General features: G+C 41.9%; 1 non-coding gene across 1 annotated transcript; it reads left to right on the forward strand.

Annotated features, from left to right (window-relative positions):
• Positions 1–19,083: 19,083 nt before the first annotated feature.
• Positions 19,084–19,158, forward strand: Trnat-ugu (transfer RNA threonine (anticodon UGU)). The gene has a single exon. It is a non-coding gene; the product is annotated as a tRNA-Thr (tRNA).
• The last annotated feature ends 1,200 nt before the right edge of the window (positions 19,159–20,358 follow it).

Consider the following 20,358-nt stretch of genomic DNA (forward strand, 5'->3'; position numbering starts at 1 on the left):
TCGTTGCCTCTCATTATTCCCGTTCTGCACAGAATTTATTGTTTCCTCCGCCATTTCCACAATTAGTGTTTGGCGTATTATTATTTCGGTCATTTCTGTATCCGTATCCGTTATATCTCGCCTGAACAGATGATGCCTTTACGTCTTCTTGAATAAGATCAATGGAGTCAAGAACAGAAAAAAAGGCTGCATGTCAATTTCTGGCACATGTATGAGTTTTCCTTTTACGTGGATTGGTAAGTGCGACTTTAAGAGTCTTATTAGATCTCTTGCTGAAATTTGTTCATCCCAGTAGCGGGTTTTATTTATATATTTTTCGAAATATTTCCTTAAATTTCCTAGGCGTGGGGAATATGACTCCGGATTGTAAACTTCCTTACGCAATCGCTCTTGTATGCATGCTCACCAATATTTAGCCAAAAATGCTTTCTCAAATTGTTCGTAGGTTATGCACTTGTAAGCTGTTTCAGTCTCCCACAATGCGGCATCCCCTTGTATATATGACATCACGTACTGTATTTTTTGAGCATGGCTCCATACAGTGGGTAGGATATTCCTAAATCCCTTTATAAACACGGCAGGGTGGACAGATTTTTTGTCTGTGGTAAAGATCTGGAACTGTCTATTCATTACGAGACTTTCTTCGATCACCATTTTCGAATGATACTTGTTTACTTCACCCGCGTCAGCAGCAGTCATATCTTCTCGCTTCAGTATTTAAATGCTGGTCATTGTTGGGCCTGGCAAACGTTCGTGCATTTCCGTACTTGTCAGAGTCACCGACCTCTGCACGGTGGGTCTGTGACAGTTCTTTCTCAATTTCGTCCATACGTGTGGTGACATTCCACTGCCATTGCGGAATATCATTGTCCAGTATTCGTTTAAGGTTCTGCACTTCTTTATTCGACCCTAAGTCTTTTCCTTCTACTGCTGCTTGTACCTTTCCATTATTTTTTTGTCAATGTCAGTATCTTTCGGGTCTAGCCACGTATTAACTTCCTTTTCAATTTTATTGGCTTGTTCACACAGTTTTTGTTCTATGACTTGTGTCGTGTCTATTTCTAGTTTCCCCATTCGGTTGGCCAGTACACCTATATCATCAACTATGCTGGTGTTGGCCACCTGTAGGTTATTAACCTTTCCGCTTAGTTATTGTACGGCTTTCGGGATTGCTTTATAATTCTGCTTTAAGCTAGCAATCTCGCTCTGCATAACTTCTAGAGACTGCATTAGTTGCAGGTCTCTCTCTCTTGTTGTTTCCGATCACGTTGTGCCTGCTTAGTCTCACGCCCTGCCTGTTCTTGGAAAAACCTAACCTGAAAATTGAGCCTGCGTTCTAACATTGCTTGTACCGACAGCCCCCCCTGACACCTCACCACTCTCTGGTTCGTGTCCTGTTTGCGAAGGTGGTACAGTTTCTTTACTTCCTACTGGAGCGCCGGTAGGCGGTGGCACCGTTCCTAGCGCCTCTGCCCCCAAATTCTCCCATTACATATTCTTCAATACATTGCTAGTACTACTCAGAGCCCCACCTTCTACTTCAACATCACTGCTTACTGATTGCTGTTCCGAATCCATACTGATGTTCCTTTGGCTACGGAACTTTACCATAGGCAGGCAAAAATTAGTTTAAATATTCTGTCACTCAGATCTGAAGTGCCTAATCACACATAAAAAATGGTCATTCCTTGTAAACACACTACACACTAAGATAACTAATTACTTTCAGTTGGTCCTGTTGTATTCACTATTCACAAATTACAAGCACACCATTAATGATTTGAGAACATTGCACTGGAGCTACTCCACTACCAACAGGACAACTACACCGTACTCTTACCTTTCGCTAATTTCTCTTGGAGTGCAGCTGCTCCCTGGTATTGTGGTAGGTACTATTTCTTAATGGTATGTGACCTTGTCTTCAGACTCTCTCTCGATGTTGAGTTTTCTCATGTAAAAGATCGTTTACTCAAATTACCACAAAGTATGGATTGTACAGCATATAGAACACATTTGAAAGTGATTAATCTTTTTACAACAAAGCTCAATCGCAACGATTACCAAACTATTTCTCAGTTATTGTGGCCACTGCATATTCGGGCACCACGTTCCGGGCGAAAGTTTAATGCAATTCTGTCTGTTTTAATTATTCGGGAGTTGACAGTCTATTTTAAACTTTCTTTGCTTTTTGCGTTTAATTTGATTGGGAAACCGTTGAGATTGAACTTAACATATACATGGATGGATATGAGAAATGAAAGGTTTCAATAAATTTTTCAACTGTGATTATTACTTTACGTATGAAATATTCTGTTGCAGATGAATAAAAATGAATGTCTTTGAATATTCCAAAATAATGACTCAAGTTTTACTTTTATTCAAGAACTAAAGCTGTTTGTGCAAGTATTAAAATATTATTGTCCATCGAACTTAGCAAACATTTTCACGTTGCAGTCGATTTTTGTTTAACTGGATATAGCCCGACTAGCTTTTAAGGATAAGACTATCTTTACTTTATGAAAATATTTTATTTTTTTATACTTCTAAGCTCTCATGAAGATTATCCACTTTTAAATACACTTTACGATACGTTCAGAATTTATCACTTTGTTGAATGAAAATGTACAAAAGCTGCAGCTTGTATCCACCTGTGAATGCACAATATAAAATCTACTACCTCTCTTTATTCTGCGTCAGGAATTCTGTGAAAAGAAACACGTTATTATTTTCCTTCACATCTACCTGTACCGTTTTTAGGATGTGGTCGTTATAGCGATCGTATAATTATTTAAATCTGCCGCTGCTGCAGACTGCTCGTCCGCGGCGCAGTTCCGCACCGCCAGCGATATCCAATAAAATGCTGGAATTTCTTAAATAAAATGGGTAATATCCGGTGCAAACTTTGCTGTAATTGTGACAAACAGATTTTACTACATAAATATATTTTAACAGAAACAATTAAAATCTTGACACACCTTTTACAATCCCAGCTAAAAATGGCGTCGATCATCGACTTATGACAAATGAAGACTACTTAAGAGGCTAATGCAACGTCACGGGATCCTCTCTCATTCGGTCCGTGCAGAAGACAAGCGATTCTATTACAATATATTGCCTATTTGTACCTTAACTAATTCTTGTACAGTCTTTGTCATTTTCAATTACATATCGTTTCTTCTGTGGCGGTTTTCACATCCTCCGCCACAGATAGTGTTTCACACTCTTTGAATAATCATTTATGATAGCAAAATTCATAATTATCTTTTTCCTTGCAAAATTAAGTGTCGTATTGAAATTCAATTAACAGAAATACATATAAATTATTTGTTTCAGTAAGCATTATACATGGAAATGTTCTTTTAACTTTCAGTTTGGATGCCTGCTGCGACAGAACGTTACGGTGTGGTACTGTGATCTCTGGACGATACCATAAAATTACAATCCCTACATTTACAGTGGCAGAAAAATGTAGTTTATGGATTTTTTCTGTCTCTAATATGGTCTTGTTAACTGTTTTGTACCATGTCAATCGGGTGATGTTCTTCCTGTTTACACTCCAATCTTATGACGGATACTTTGCTTCCATACCTACATTCTGCCAAATCTGCAGGCGTATTCTGGCCCATTGTTGAATCCAAATCTTCCTTCACTTACTACAGTTTTTTTTTAACTTTCAGGATCTTTGTAATCCAATTTTGCAACATTTTTTATATTTGTATAATATAGTCTTGGTGTTCAGATCGCGTCAAATCGGTGTTAAAATTCGGCTTTTCGAAGTTTTTCAACATCTTCTGCGGCTGTTGGAAGATAAACGCTCATAGTGTTCGTATTTGGGGTCAGAACATCCTCATGACCTTGTACCATATCAAAGAGATTCCCGAAAATTAAGTGTTTTCTAATACTGCTCTTTCACTGAAATACAGCAACACGAGTGGCTTATATGGATATGACATAAGAATTGCTCTTTCCCCAAGTAGGTGAACTTGAAAACGTTATTTGGCACAGATATGGAGCCCCTCCCGGTAGGCATCTCTTAGTACGAGAGTGGTTGAACACTTTTTTATTTTTTTTTTTTTCTTTCTTCCCACTAGCTGCTTATATTTTATGACCCACCGTCTAATTTCTTATGGTGGGTCGTATATTGCCACTTAGCCGCCGTGACTGGGTCCGGGGTCCGCAGTGACTGAAAGTAACACCACACCGGCTCCCGTTCCCACTCACACCGTTGCCCGTGTCCCGCCACGTGGAGGCGGGCCCTGTTTAGATCCATTTGATATCATTTTTTTTTTTTTTGTGGAGCATTAGAAAAACTTATAACTAATACAAAATCAAGTAAGATATTAATAAACAAAACGACATTAAATATTTAGAAAGAAGGAAGGAAGAGAACTGAATAGAGAAGTTATAGGTATAATATTGCCCGTCACCTGGTTGTGGGCGGCGGCCCGGGTCTTGGAATGACCCTCAAGACGCTGGCCGTCGCTCACCATGCCTTTAACATCTACCATCCTAAAAACTACCTTAACTAGAAGAGATTAGGGTACGTTAAAGCTAGAAACTAAGACTAAGACCTCCATGTCCAGCCTGCTAAACTATTTACGTGGTTGAACATCAAAGCTATAACAGTAGGACTCGCCGTAATGGTAATTACGACAGAGCTCTATTCCGCAGGAATCCACGTCCATCTCACCTCAGGCCATCCTTTTTTTTTTCGGGGGCTCTGTAAAAGACCGTGTCACCGTCCCGCCAGTACGTAGTGATTTGTCAGAGATGAGACAGAGGAGCGAAGAGGGTACTAATTCCATTACTCTGGACTTGTTAACCAAAATATGGGAAGATTTGGATTGTTGTTTGGATGTGTGCCGCATAACTAAAGGTGCACATTTTTAAAATTTGTAACAAAAACTAGGTTAGTTTACCTTCAATTGGATGTATGATCTGATGTAAGTAGTCTACGTTAAGCTGTTACAATATACCATCGAAACTGGGATATTCTTTTGTGGACAACCAGTACTGTCCTAATTACATTTTATTAGCCATTAGTTACCTCAATCACGTATGGATATGTAGGTGAACATAACACATTTGTATTGGTAAAACAGATGCTGAACGAGTACACAAGAACATAATTAACAAAACACGCATATTATTGTTATCATTTGTTGCAGTTCCCGTTCATAGATCCATGAGTTCAATTAGTCTGTATGTTTACTATTTACTTAAGAATACTGTTGGCAATTGATATAAATTAACTCCCGAATGTGGAAAAGAAAACAAATTCGTCCTCACATAAATTGTTATCCATAAGCCTCCTTAACGACATATAGACAGCACTACTGTTTCGAAAACATACACTAATGAGCCAGTAGATTATGACCTTCCGAGTAACAATTGGTCCAACTTTGGATTCGACAAATTCTTGGAAGGTGTACGGAGGTAGATAGCACCGAATGCGTGATCAGCATAAAATATTGGCTGGTGATTAGTTGGCATCGAGCTGATGGCGGATTTCGTCGCAGATGTGTACCATAGGGTTTAGATCAGGCGACTTTGGTGGCCACTACATCAACGTGAGTGCACTATCATTTTCTGAAACCACTGTTGCACGAATGTGACACACATTGTTTTCCTACTAGAAGATATCACCGCATCAGGAAAGAGAAAGAGCGTGTGGGTTTGAGGTGGTCCTCAGTACTCTTCATGTGCAGGTTCACAGCTGTCGTGTTGCCTTCTGTTACCACCGCAAGTCAGATGTAATCCATGGTGAATGGTCCGCACAGCATCAATCGGCGACTATGACGTGGTGCATATTTCGAACAGCCGTTCGCCTGTATGGTGGTGTATCTGGCTGGACACGACCATCAACTTTTTGTAAAACATGCTAATGCGTATAGGTCCTCTGCTGCGGATCGCTGTTTGGAAGCTGAACAGTTTGATCAGAAAGTTTTTTGCATGCACCAACATTGTACTCTGCCGTCAGATATGGTACAATTCGCTCCCTATCCTGCTTTACAGAACGCACAAGCCCGTACCCACCACGCTCAGTAATGAGGCTTGGACATCCAACACCTAAGTGCCACTCGCAATTTCACCGACCTTCGAAGGCTTTCCATACGTGCTTACGACACAGCTGACCAGCCGACCAGCTTCAGAGTTACCCATAACCTGGCAGTGGGAAATGCTCATACTGTTTTGGCTCATAAATGTGTAGGGCAATACCTTACTGCATTGGTGACACCGGTTCCCATCAGGTCACATAAATTAAGAGCTCGGATCGGTCACCGTCTGGGTCTGCCGGGTGCTGTTGGGAACTGGGATGCACTCAGCCCTTGTGAGGCCAATTGAGGAGCTACTTGATCGAGAATTAGCGGCACCGGTCACGAAAACTGATAACGGCCGAGAGAGTGGTGTGCTGGCCACATGCCCCTCTGGACTCGCATATGGTGACGCTTAAGGACTGAGAATGACACGGCGGTCGGTCGCTACCTTTGGGTCTTCAATGCCTGTTCGTACGTTGTTTCTCTGTTTGTTTGTTAATAAATGTGCAATTAGAAAGACTTGCCCTGTTACAGAAGCACGAAAGGTCGACGAGGTGTAGTGGTGGTGTTTTGAACAGTAATCAAAACCTACTAGGTCCAAGGTTCGAGCACAGCTTGAATTATGATTAAAAGTCACGTGCAATGGCTCAACGGCTCCCGGCGTAATGAGTCAAACTCTTACTACCAACAGGCATGCCAAAGTGGATAGAAAACTCTCCATTGGGAAAATATTTCGGAATACTCAGTTATTCATATATCTGGGACGGGACAGTCAAGAGAGAGGTCGCGATGAGGAGAACGTTGAACAGTGATCGAAAGGGTAACATTTTATGGGTAGGAGCATGGAATGTCAGAAGAGTGAATTTGGTATAGAAGCTATAAAATTTTTAAATTGAAGTACAAGGGCTCGTTCTAAATATAGCAGTCGTTTGTCAAGTCAAATGGAAAGAAGATAACGATTTCTCGTCAGCCGAAGAAGCTGAAATTGGTATAACGCGATTAGGATTCGTTATGAACAGGAAACTAGGACAGAGAGATTTCCTTTGAAAGGTTCAGTGGTAGTGTTGTTCTCATCATAATCTGCAGCACACCTCGTCAACAATATTTTATCAGTTGTACGTGTCGCAGTCACAAGCACAAGATGAGGAGATTAAGTCCATGAGGATAATGAACAGATAATTAAGCAATAAAAGTAAGATAAAAATCTAGGCATCATGTGGAATTGGAATGTGGTTGTAAGGGAAGGAAGAGAAAACAGACGTACTGAAAAATACGCGCCTCGTAGTAACCCTGAGGGAGGAAAAGACTGCAATCAGTGTCATCTAGTAATAGAGAATACGTCGTTCAGAAATCACAAGATCAGAAAATTGATTTGGAAAAGGCCTGGAGACACTGGAAGTTTCCAGATGGATTACATGATGGGCAGGCAGACCTATAGAAATCAGATATTGGATTGTAAGCAATTCCCAAGAACAGATATAGACTCGGATCACAATTTAGTAATGACGAAGAGTATATTGAAGTTTAATGGAACCTTCTGAAAGAATCAACGTGGAAAGAATTAAATACAGTAGTACTGAGGAATTATGAGGTGCTTCTGAAGCTGTCTAAAGCTGTAGGTATTTCGAGACCGAATACCTCAACAGACACTTCAGTTGAAGACGGATAGACATTCCTTATAAGGGGAAGCACAACATAGGGGCAAATAAACGCAAGTAAAAGGAAAGTAGCTGCTAAGAAATTACGAACAACAGAAGAAACATTTCAGTTGTTCAACAAAAGATGGAAGCACTGAAGTGTTCAGGATATTACAGGAGTGCAGCAACATCAGTCACTAGGTAATGAAATAAGTAGGAGGATTAGGGAAGCTCAGACGAACTGGGTGCAAAAAAAATGCCAAGAAATCGAAAAGGAAATGATAGTTGGAAGGACTGATTCAGCTGGTCGTTACAGACCAACCACAAGGCTGATGAAGAAAATGAAAAAAAAAAGGCATAATGATGTTATGTTTAATGTTTCACTACCTATATTCGTAATCTGTTTCAGAATGTAGTTCTAACCCCAAGAACAAGAAACAGTTTCAGCTGGCCTAATCTCTTGTATGATATTTATCGCTCACAGGTGAACAATCCCTTTCTTTCCTTGCATATCGCCGTCTGTGTCCCTCTTTCTTTGGTTCTTCATACTAACGATCTACTACGACACTGTAGGTTACATACTGCTGTGAATATTTAGCTTTCTGTGTCACTGAGATGTGCTCGAACATCAAGCTGTAACATTCAGTTTATACTGAGAAGATATTTACTTAGGCTAATTAAAAGATCATTCTGTCTTACCAACCACTATACGGTACCTACTTTTATGGAAGTAATCTGTGTTGACCATTTTAAAAACGTGCAACTCAGGGAAATTGTTGTAATGAAATGCACAAAGACCCGAAACGATACATTGCCTTAGACTTCTCATATATGCCAATACGACGATATAAGATAGTTACCACATTTACCCCAATGAAATCTGACGTTCTTTCACTCAAAATCTGTGATGTGTTCAGTTCCCTCGTCCACTGCAGTCAGTATCTAACGCAGTGTGGGTACACTGTGTGCAATTGTATGGCGTTCATATTCCCAAAGAGTCATTTCGCTCTCATATTATTTACCCACAAATGCCGGCCGCGGTGCTCTAGCAGTTCTAGGCGCTCAGTCCGGAGCCGCGCGACTGCTACGGTCGTAGGTTCGAATCCTGCCTCGGGCATGGATGTGTGTGAAGTCCTTAGGTTACTTAGGTTTAAGTAGTTCTAAGTTCTAGGGGACTGATGACCTTAGATGTTAAGTCCCATAGTGCTCAGAGCCATTCAAACCATTATTTTACCCACAAATGTACACGGTATTATTTACATTTCAGAGCCGTTCATAAAGAGAAAACCTCGTCCATTCGTAGAGATAACCGTTAATGTAAGTTACACTATGTCACATCAATACCTCCTCAATGTACTCGTTTCCTTTGAAACATACATTCATATAAATTTCCCATAAGGAATAAGATTAATAGAAATTTGGTTTTATCGCTGGCAACATAGCTAACTGCAACTTGTGATGTTACAAAATAAAAGTGATGTTGTTATTCGATGGAAAGTTGGAAATTGAGATTTAGCTTACTGTTTTATCAATCACAATTGGCGTAAGAATCATGGATTGACCATTGTCATAAAATATTGCATTATGAGATGTGATTAGTTTTTACTTGCAGTTTCGCGTGGCTTGAGGCAGTCACAACTAGCGTGCTATTGATTAAGAAATTGCGTTATCCTCTTTCTAATTACTTCATGATCGTACATACGATCATACCCGGTTGTGAAGTTATTGTTATGACAAAACAATTTCCTAAGGGACCAGAAAGTTCTTAAGGGCGCAAAAACAGCTGTAACATCACACAAAAGGGAAATTCAATATTAAAGCTGATGCAAGAAGACGATAAAACAGTTTTCTTTTTATCAATGTAACACGCACATTGGACTGCTGATCTCCGTGTCTGTAATCTTAGCAAAATGCATAATTAGAATGAAAATAATACTGAGGAGATGATAGGAATGAGCACTGCTAAATGATTCAGTATTCCCAGAACAAATATTTATTATAAACTAAAACATATATCGTACCTTAAGCTTAGTACTACAATGACGGTAGATTTTTATGTCCGTATCATGTCCATTGAGCGCTCTTTTATATGGCCATTGTCTTCTTTGAGTCGCTCGTGCGTCGTCACGGTAAGTTATAACAGTTCTTTACACTTCACTCTAACTTAGACAAAACACGTTATTATACATTTAGTAAAAAATTAGATCAGACTGCCACAAATCTGCGTCCGTATTACTTGAGAAAAACAGTACAAGTCTTCTGCGCTCAAGGCTTCATTTGTTCTCCAGCGAACAAAATAGTGAAGGATCGCATATCTATCCGTATTTTTCTGTTTATATTGCCGCCCAAAGACGACGAATTACATTATTTAGAAAATTCCACCGTCACCATGCGACGCCTCATTATACATTAATCATTATTTACAAACAAGTACCCGCCTTCTGGCTGAAAGTATTAACTACTCGTATTTGCTGAGTAATCCCTGAAAAGTAAGTTCCCAAATCTTATCAGGATGAGCCAAATACTTTTTTAAAATGGTTGTAGTCCTTTGGCAGCATTTATTATATGACCGGTACATTACCGTGGCACTTCCCAGAGATGTGCAGTTTGAGGTCAACACCGACGTCTGCCTGCGGCCGTCAGCTGGCGAGAAATGGCGGTGCGCGGTGCAGAGCGGGACGGCTGCGTGGCGCGAACGCCTCGGACAAAGATCTGCTCCCTGGTCCTCTGAGCCACAATGCTGGTCTCTAATTGGCTGGTAATGAGCACGCCTGGGCTGATCATTCCAATAGGCCAGCCACGTCGAGTTTCTCGAGAATTAATGGCCGGATGCCAATACAGTAGCCATGCGTGGGCGGCCCTTAGCGGCACGAGGCATAGTGCAGACCTTCACAAGTGCCAAATAGGACAATAGCACAGCGACACCTCTGTACGTCTATCCTGCTATCGCAGATTTGTTTGGCGCTGAGTATGTGAAAAACTTACTGATAAGTTGGGATCTACCATTTCTTTCGCTCTTCATGTATTAAGTCTTTGCGTATTACAGAGCAATTTCTTCCATCGCCCTTCGAGATTTCTTTACTCTACCAGCTTATAATTTCTGACATTGTACAGTAGTCTGCCACTGTTCATTCACTCGGAATTGTAATTCCATTTTACTCTGTTGTCTTCGGTTTCACGTCATATGTTACATAAGTTTCATTCCTTATTAACGTCTTATTTTATTAGTCGCTCTACTCCGTTGCAGCCTTTCGTAGCCTTCAGAAATGTCCTTCCAGCAGCCTGATCTTACTTTATGGTCGTCTGTAAATTACCCGCGACTTATTTCCATAGTGTGGTGTAGGGGATGGCCGATGCTTCATAAAACTACATTGGTGTTATTTTTTGAGTCTTGTTGCTGAAGTACCTGTTTATGATACACCACATTTTTTCAAATTTTGCTACTTTCTTGTATATATCTTCATAATACGCCTATGTGATATCTCAGTCCAGATGAACAAAATAACTGACCTGTTCTGCCACTGTTTTTATTCTCAATGGCTAACGCCCTATAAAAGGCGTTATTTCAGTTTCCTCTGTAGCTATATTCGTGACATAGTATTCTAATATTTTGATTGTTGTTGTTGTTGTTGTGGTCTTCAGTCCAGAGACTGGTTTGATGCAGCTCTCCCTACTTTTATTAGAAGGTAAATTTCTTTTTGTAGGCTATTCTCATTTTTTCTGTTGACTATCTCACCTCATCTGCATATGCTTAACAAATATACAAAGAGCCAAAGAAGCTGACATCAATTGTTTGAAAAGCTCCATAATTTGCATCTTCTAGTTCAAGTTTTCATTAATATGTACATTCAAAAACTTTGGATCATGCTGCACTACTTAGTGACACCTGCTCATGTGCAGCGTTAGTTTTTGGTACAATTTTGTTTTTTGCACACAAGTAAATATAGTGCATTTTTTTTCAAAATTTAAGGAGGCTCCATTTTCAGAAGACCACTAAACAATTCCTCGAAAACCATGATTAGCAATAACTACTGTGGCTGTCTCTCTAATGGGATTTCTTAATATGACCCAAATATCGGCATCAAAGGTTATCAGTTATGATTGTTGAAAGCAAAGTGGAATGTCATGCACATATATACTGGACCAAAAATTGAACCTAGTGGGACACTCTTCGCGATTTCTCGTACGTGACTAAGATTTTCTACCCTTCCAACATTGTTCAATTATTCAGCACATCATCCTGCATTCTTTTCCACGATACAAACCAGTTTTTTGCGAAACTATCAGTTTCATAAAACTTGAGTTTCCCTACGATTATAAGATGTTCTACACATTCAGTCTCCCTGAAAAGACCACAAAAATCCGACTGGTGATTTTTATAATTTCTCTCTCTCTCTCTCTCTCTCTCTCTCTCTCTCTCTCTCTCTGTGTGTGTGTTTGTGTATGTAGTGAAGTAAAAACCGTGAATGAGATGCTGCGCCCTTTCTGATGCTCCACGAAGGAATGGGACGGAAACCGGCAGATGTAATGTACATGTGCAGGCAAATGATTACAATTTCAGAAATATTGGATGATTTATTCAAGACAGATGGTTTCAGAAATTGAGCAAACCAATAATGCACTGGTCCAACTCTGGCCCATATGTAAGCAGTTACTCTGCTTGGCATTTGTTGATAGAGTTGTTGGATGTTCTCGTTAGGGATATCGTGCCAAATTCTGTCCAACTGACGAGTTAGATCGTCTCGCATGGACATGAGATCATACATTTATCTTGTATTGATCATAGTAAGCATGTTTTATCTGATGATTATTACACCAAACGCGTCCCAAAAATAACGTAATCATCGATCAAGACATTCGCGTACCTGACAAATGGATGACTTCATCAGTCGAATGTAAGAGATCGTCAAAATTCCGAGCTGGTCCTAGGAACCTGTCTTTAATACTCGTAAAATTCTCGAAAGGAGAGAGATATGGAGACCTTGCTGGCCAAGGTAAGGTTTGACAAGCACAAAAACAAGCAGTAGTAAGTATCATGGTGTGCAGGCGGGCATTACCTTGCTAAAATATAAGCCCAGGATGGCTTGCTATGAAGGGTAACAAAACAGGACGAAGAATACCGTCGATGTACTGCTGTGCTGATGATAACCAATGGGGATCAGTTATGACAGAATTGGCACCCATGCTTAGCACACTAGACTTGCATTTGGGAGGACAACGGTTCAAATCCGCGTCCGGCCATCGAGATTTAGGTTTTCGTGGTTCCTTTGAAGGGACACAGCCGACTTCCTTCCCTATGCTTGACAAAACCGGAGCATCTGCTACGCATCCAATGATCTCGATGTCGACGGGACGCTAAGCCAAGCCTTCTTTCAGAAATAGTTGTCGAGCCATATGGCAGGCAACATGTTGGTATTCCACCGTTGTCCGTTGCGTCTACAGACACGTCTTTCGAAAGATTCGCGCTTCGATCTGTGTCCAAATGACAAGTGAAGATGTATTTGGAGACGTCCCGGACAGAGGCGTCCCGGACAGCGGTGGAATATCCACCTAACTGTCGACAGTCATACAGCCTGACAACCACGAGTGATGGTCTGGGGTGCCATATTTTTTCATTGCAGGACCCCTTTGCCTGTCATCCGTAACTAACATGACTGGTGAAATTGTAGACTGGTGGTTCCAAAGTGTCTGTGTCTGTAGCAGCCGCATGTTCAAATTCCTGTTGCCTACAGAAGCGTCGATGTTAAGTGCGGAGTTTTGTGGCATTTGACAAACTATAATCTTCTTATTCTGCTTACGTGTTGACAATGTACTAACATGCAGTGCCTCGACGGATGTCCTACGGTCACTTACGTGCGCACCTGCAGGGAAAATGGCACACGATATATTAAGAAGTCTTAACCTTGGAATGAAGCATCGTCAATTCGCTCATTTACAGTGGATACGGTGATATGTTGGAATGAGAAACAAAGAAGTGGACACCAACTGGCGAAAATAGTGCAGTGTCTACTTGCCAACGACTTATCCGTACCATACAGTCACTTTCGTACTAGGCTCGCCAATCACGCAAAACGGAATGGTTAATGTTAGGGGAAATGGACCCTAAAGGCAAAGGTACATAGTATTGGGCTGTTCAACAGCAGATCCAGCGCCACACGCCAGTCATCGGTTTGCATCTCGCCTCTTACGACGCGAGACATTTTTACTATTAATAGACTAAAAGTAGGTCCACTGTTAAATCCTGCCTAGTCGTAAATTGTGGGGTGACTAGGAAATCTGCTTTCTCTGATTGCTAGACAAACAATACAACAAATCGTTTTAATGAGTTTTATTAAAGCACTCCGTCGTTAGGCGACGAGTGGCCTACCGGACCATCCGACCACCGTGTCATCCTCTGTGGAGGATGGTGATAGGAGGGGCGTGGGGTCAGCACACCGCTCACCCGGTCGTGATGATGGTATTCTTGACCGAAGCCGCTACTGTTTGGTCGAGTAGCTCCTCAATTGGCATCACGAGGCTGAGTGCATCTCGAAAAATGGCAACAGCGCATGGTGGCCTGGATGGTCACCCATCCAAGTGCCGACCACGCCAGAGAGCGCTTAACATCGGTGATCTCACGGGAACCGGAATGAGTTTTATCACGAAAAGGAAATTACAATCCTTAACTTTGAGAATTACGTAGACGTGTTGCAACCAAAGGGCGACATCCGAAATAAACAAGCTTCTTCAGTATAACAATTCTACCTTTGGGCTACATGGAATGTACAAGCAACGTAATGACCTTTTATGCTTCTATGCATGTTGCTAGTCATCAGGCTGCTGTTCGAGTGGGCCAGTGGTGGCAGCACTTATGTCCTCTTTGCATCGAGGCAGTGGCTTTCGCGTTGTCAACCTTGAGAGGGGTCGGTCAGGTCGCAATTGGCTGACGTCTTGTCACAGCCCTTTCTGCTCTATCGTTTACGTCTGGCGTACCGTTGCTTTCCAAGGTAATAGTTAAAATTGATTCCTTCTACAAGCTATGGATCCTGTGTCATTAACGAGGACACTCTACATACACAAAAATAATGTGCTAAGTACAATCCTCCAAGAACAATTGCAGCGTACAGTGTTTTAACAATTAAGGACTCTTGTTCTCTCGAAGAAACTCTTCGCTCCATGTCTATATCATTTGCCGGATGTACTTGCAACTTCATCTAATTTTACAAAAAGGATATTTAAAATCTGAGGATCTTCTCTTGTGTTTCATTATGTTTATACAAGGTGATTCACCTAAAACTTACCGCATATCCTGCTGATGTTCACTTTTCACAAAATGGATTGGTGGTCAGTGGCTCGTATTGTTAGTCAAGCAAGAGACTTTAATTATACTTAGAAAATGTATTTTTTCGTGCAAACATGGACTTTTTTAAGTGGAAAGTGCCTATTGACATTAACGAACTAAAAGTAAGGCATACTAGAACGACACTGCTATTTGTAGCAGGATTTTAGTGTGGATAGTTTAGGAGATATCGTATTTTCAAGCGTTTCGGCACCGATACTTGTTTTCGGAAAGGATAGAACCTGAAGAAATGAACTGAAATCCATGACAGAGCCGGAACTTGAACCTGTGTCTTCTGCTTGCTAGGCACATGTGCTAACTACTTCACCACCGTACCGTTTCCTTACACTGTACTTTTCTGACTAACAGAGTTGCACAGAAATTTTACAGGAAAAAATAATTCAGTCAGATCAACACATCATGCCTGAGGTAAAAGCGGGATTTCTCCATTACGTGCAAAACTGGGGTTTTATTTCAATATCGGTGAGCATGATCAATACTGACCATTTAAGGAAGATACACTACTGGCCATTAAACTTGTTACACCACGAAGATGACGTGCTATAGACGCGAAATTTAACCGTCAGAGCATTCACAAAAGGTTGGCAACACCTACAACGTGCTGACATGAGGAAAGTTTCCAACCGATTTCTCATACGCAAACAGCAGTTGACCGGCGTTGCCTGTTGAAACGTTGTTGTGATGCCTCGTGTACGGAGGAGAAATGCGTACCATCGCCTTTCCGACTTTTATAAAGGTCGAATTGTAGCCTATCGCGATTGCGGTTTATCGTACCGCGACATTGCTGCTCGCGTTGGTCGATATCCAATGACTGCTAGCAGAATATGGAATCGGTGGGTTCAGGAGGGTAAAACGGAACTCCGTGCTGGATCGCAACGGCCTCGTATCACCAGCAGACGAGATGGCAGGCATCTTACCTGCATGGCTGTAACGGATCGTGCAGCCACGTCTCGATCCCTGAGTCAACAGATGGGGACGTTTGCAAGACAACAACCATCAGCACGAACAGTTCGACAACGTTTGCAGCAGCATGGACTATCAGCTCGGAGACCATGGCTGCGGTTACCCTTGACGCTCGATCACAGACAGGAGCACCTGTGATGGTGTACTCAATGTCGAACCTGGGTGCACGAATGGTACAACGTCATTTTTTCGGATGAATCCAGGTTCTGTTTACAGCATCATGATGGTCGCATCCGTGTTTGGCGACATCGCGGTTAACTCACATTGGATGTGTGTATTCGTATTCACCCGTATGGGGCGTCATTGGTTACATGTCTCGCTCACCTCTCGTTCGCATTGACGGCACTTTGAACAGTGGACGTTACACTTCAGATGTGTTACGACCCGTGAATCTACGCTTCATTCGATCCCAGCGAAACCCTACATTTCAGCAGGATAATGCACGACCGCATGTTGTAGGTGCTGTACGGGACTTTCTGGATACAGAAAATATTCGACTGCTGCCCTGGCCAGAACATCCTGCAGATCTCTCACCAATTGAGGTCAATGATGGCCGAGCAATTGGTTCGTCACAATACGCCAGTCACTACTCTTGATGAACTGTGGTACCGTGTTGAAGCTACATGGGCAGCTGTACCTGTACACACTATCCAAGCTCTGTTTGACTCAATGCCCAGGCGTATCAAGCCCGTTATTACGGCCAGAGGTGGGTGTTCTGGGTACTGATTTCTCAGGATCTATGCACCCAAATTGCGTGAAAATGTAATGACATGTCAGTTCTAGTATAATATATTTGCCCAATGAATACCCGTTTATCATGTGCATTTCTTCATGGTGTAGCAATTTTAATGGCCAGTACTGTAAAATGACGTGAAGGCGTGAATTGGTGCTTGTGCTAGGGAGGGCATTGGAGTAGGCCAGTCCATGCAGCTTTGATTTCCACTGTGCTTCAGTGATGTACGGTTAGCACATCTGTCTAGTAAACGAGAGGCGTGGGTAGACGTCGGTGCCATTTCACAAACTTTAATTCAATGCCTTAGTTTGTATATTTATCGAAGATAAAGTTGACACTCATATGTCTCCATTGAAGTATAATTCCATCGGATCGACAGCTTCTTGTGGCATTCAACCTTCGTAGTTGCTAGGTACGATATTGTTATATTTGCTTACACTGTGCTCGTGTGTTACTCGTGTCCGTTCAACTTGTTAGTCACTTAGTGTGTGACAGTCCTAGCAGTAGGTCGTAAGTGGATGATGGGATTTACGAAGGCAGAAAAAGTCGACATATTTATAGTATATGGAGAGTGCAGGAAGAACGCAATTCATTCTTGTACGGTGTGGCAAGACATCCCAAAAGACATCAACCATCCCGGCAGTTATTTATCAACCTCTTCAACCAGTTGCGTGAAAGTGATAGTGTAGCAGCTTGACAACGTAACATATGGAAACAAGTGACGACAGAACAGGGCGAAATTAATGTTCTTGCTGCTGCTGTAGTTTCTAACAACCCTACCACAACAAAGGCCAAAAATTAATTATGATTGTAGTGTTGCTCACGCTGCTAAGTATTGCATTTCCGGGCATCAAAAAGTTGTATTATGTGGCAGGTGTCATTAGAGCACAGTTATTAAAGCCATTTCTTTAAATAATGGATAAATTAGGCACTCATCTTTTCGTGTTTCCCACGCTGGTCTCGTTGTGAACTCATGGCTCAATCGTCGAACATCTAGGTAATGATGATTCCAAGCCTGGATGCAAAGAGGCCTAGGTGTTATTCTGCGATATTCAAAAGTTTTACAGATGTGTTTCACAAACCATTCTTGAAGATTAAACTTTTGCAAGTTAGGACAATGGTGATGTAAAAAAGTAATCAGCACTCCGAATTTAAGTTACACTTCTTTTTATTACTTTTGTTGCAACAGCACTTCACAATATAAATCATACTTGAAAATATCTTGCTCACTGTTAAAGTTCACATTTCATAAATTGGATACAATTTGCGTCTTTTCAACATGACGACGAAGACCTGACTTTCTAATAACCACTTACGCGCCCAAAAATCAGAGTTACAAGTACGTCAATGATCATAGTGACAAAAGAAAAGACACACATAAGAATAATATCATTGCAATATATACATATCGATGTATCGAAGTACCTCTACATTAATGAAATCAGATCTGAATGTTGTCACAGAAATATGTTAACTATTTACAGAAACACAGTAAAATATTGCTGGTATCGAGAGGCTGAGGTTCAAAATGGTTCAAATGGCTCTGAGTACTATGGGACTCAACTGCTGAGGTCATTAGTCCCCTAGAACTTAGAACTAGTTAAACCTAACTAACCTAAGGACATCACAAACATCTATGCCCGAGGCAGGATTCGAACCTGCGACCGTAGCGGTCTTGCGTTTCCAGACTGCAGCGCCTTGAACCGCACGGCCAGGAGGCTGAGGTGAGGTGCCGTAATGGTTACGTAATTCAAGTACCATTACAAGTTTAAGTACACGTTAGCTCCCGCGCTATCGCACGTCTCACGAGGAAGTGGCAAGTGTTCGAAGCATTCTTCATCGACATAGGTTCCATCCTTATCACTTCCCTCTGCATCAAGACCTGCATGGAAACAATTGTGAGAATCGTGTTAACTTCTGTACATGAGCATTACGACAGGATATTCCAGATCCATCATAAATCTTGTTTAATAATGAAGTCACATTTACTAATCATGGCCAGGTAAACCGTTGAAACAAGCACTACTGGTATGTGAAATGATAATTAAATAGACACCCTAGCTGCAAGCAGGCGTTGATACACTTCATTGGGGACATGTTGAAAATCTGTGCCCCGACTGGGACTCGAACCCGGGATCTCCTGCTTACATGGCAGACGCTCTATCCATCTGAGTCACCGCGGGCACAGAGGATAGTGCGTCTGCAGGGAGTTATCCCTTGCACGCTCCCCGTGAGATCCACATTCCCAACATGTCCACAACACTACATTCGTAGTACGCCTAATAGATAATGTAGTGTTGTGGACATGTTGGGAATGTGGATCTCACGGGGAGCGTGCACGGGATAACTCCCTGCAGACGCACTATCCTCTGTGCCCGCGGTGGCTCAGATGGATAGAGCGTCTGCCATGTAAGCAGGAGATCCCGGGTTCGAGTCCCGGTCGGGGCACACATTTTCAACATTTCCCCAATGAAGTGTATCAACGCCTGCTTGCAGCTAGGGTGTCCATTTAATTATCATTTCATTTCTAGCAAAGCTGCATGGTCATTGACGGTAACTGTTCTTTGGGGAACAGATACTACCGTCATATATAGTTACTGGTGTGTTGACACTCGTCGTTGGCTTTGATGGAACGCCACCGTCCGTGGACTGTAAACGTCTCGTGTAGGATAGTGAACCGTCAGCTCGTTGGCCCGTCTTTCATAGACGGAGCATTGAACTGGCAGAGGTATCGCAGCAGCCTAACAGATCATTCTCCAAGGATGTTAGAAGACCTTCCTCAGCAGACTATGGGGAACATATGGTACCAACACGAAGGCTGCGTGGCTCATAGTGCACGGTTCAACAGCTTGCCTTCACGAATTCTATGGGGAAATCTGAAAGACGCTGTCTACAAGGACGTACCAGCTACACCCGATGACGCATTACTGCAACCTCTCGGACATCTCCGCTGAAATGCTACCGCATGTGCAGCACTCGTTCCATACAAGACTGGAAGCGAATATTACCGTTGGCGGTGGGAATTTTGAACACAACCCGTGGTAGTTAACTGCTTCGTTACTGGTTCTTTAGTGTGTGCTACCACAGGAATTGTAGAAGTATTGGCGTCGGAAATTTTCAAAACATAAAATCTCGTAAACGACGTGTACTAGAATCCTGGAGCAGGCACCACTCTCAATATAATTTACCTTACTTTTAGTTTGTTAATTTCAATAGGCATTGTTCCATTTAAAAATACATGTTTGTACGAAAGACACACTTTCTAAAAATTATTACAATCTGTTGATTAGTTAACAATTCTACCCCCTGACTACCAGTCCAGTCTATAAAAACTGCAGATCAATTTTCCGCAGTATTTACAGTGCAAGTTTTAGGTGATTCAGCCTGTATAAGGGGAACGTTCAATAAGTAATGCAACACCTATTTTCTGACAGCAGGTTCGTTTTATCCAGGATTCCAATACACCCCACTCTTTTGGCTACAAAATCTTATATTCCAAAAATAATCTCAGGTCAGAGCGACGGCCTTACTCCACCTTAGTGGGAGATCCTGTAGGGCTGCAAGGCACCACTGTACTGCTGGACGTCGGAGCCAACGTCTTGCTGCACCTGAGATCTCTCCGTCATCCACGTACCGCTTCCCGCGGAG

Source organism: Schistocerca nitens, chromosome 2 (genome assembly GCF_023898315.1).
Source record: "Schistocerca nitens isolate TAMUIC-IGC-003100 chromosome 2, iqSchNite1.1, whole genome shotgun sequence".
In the NCBI taxonomy this organism is placed as follows: domain Eukaryota; kingdom Metazoa; phylum Arthropoda; class Insecta; order Orthoptera; family Acrididae; genus Schistocerca; species Schistocerca nitens.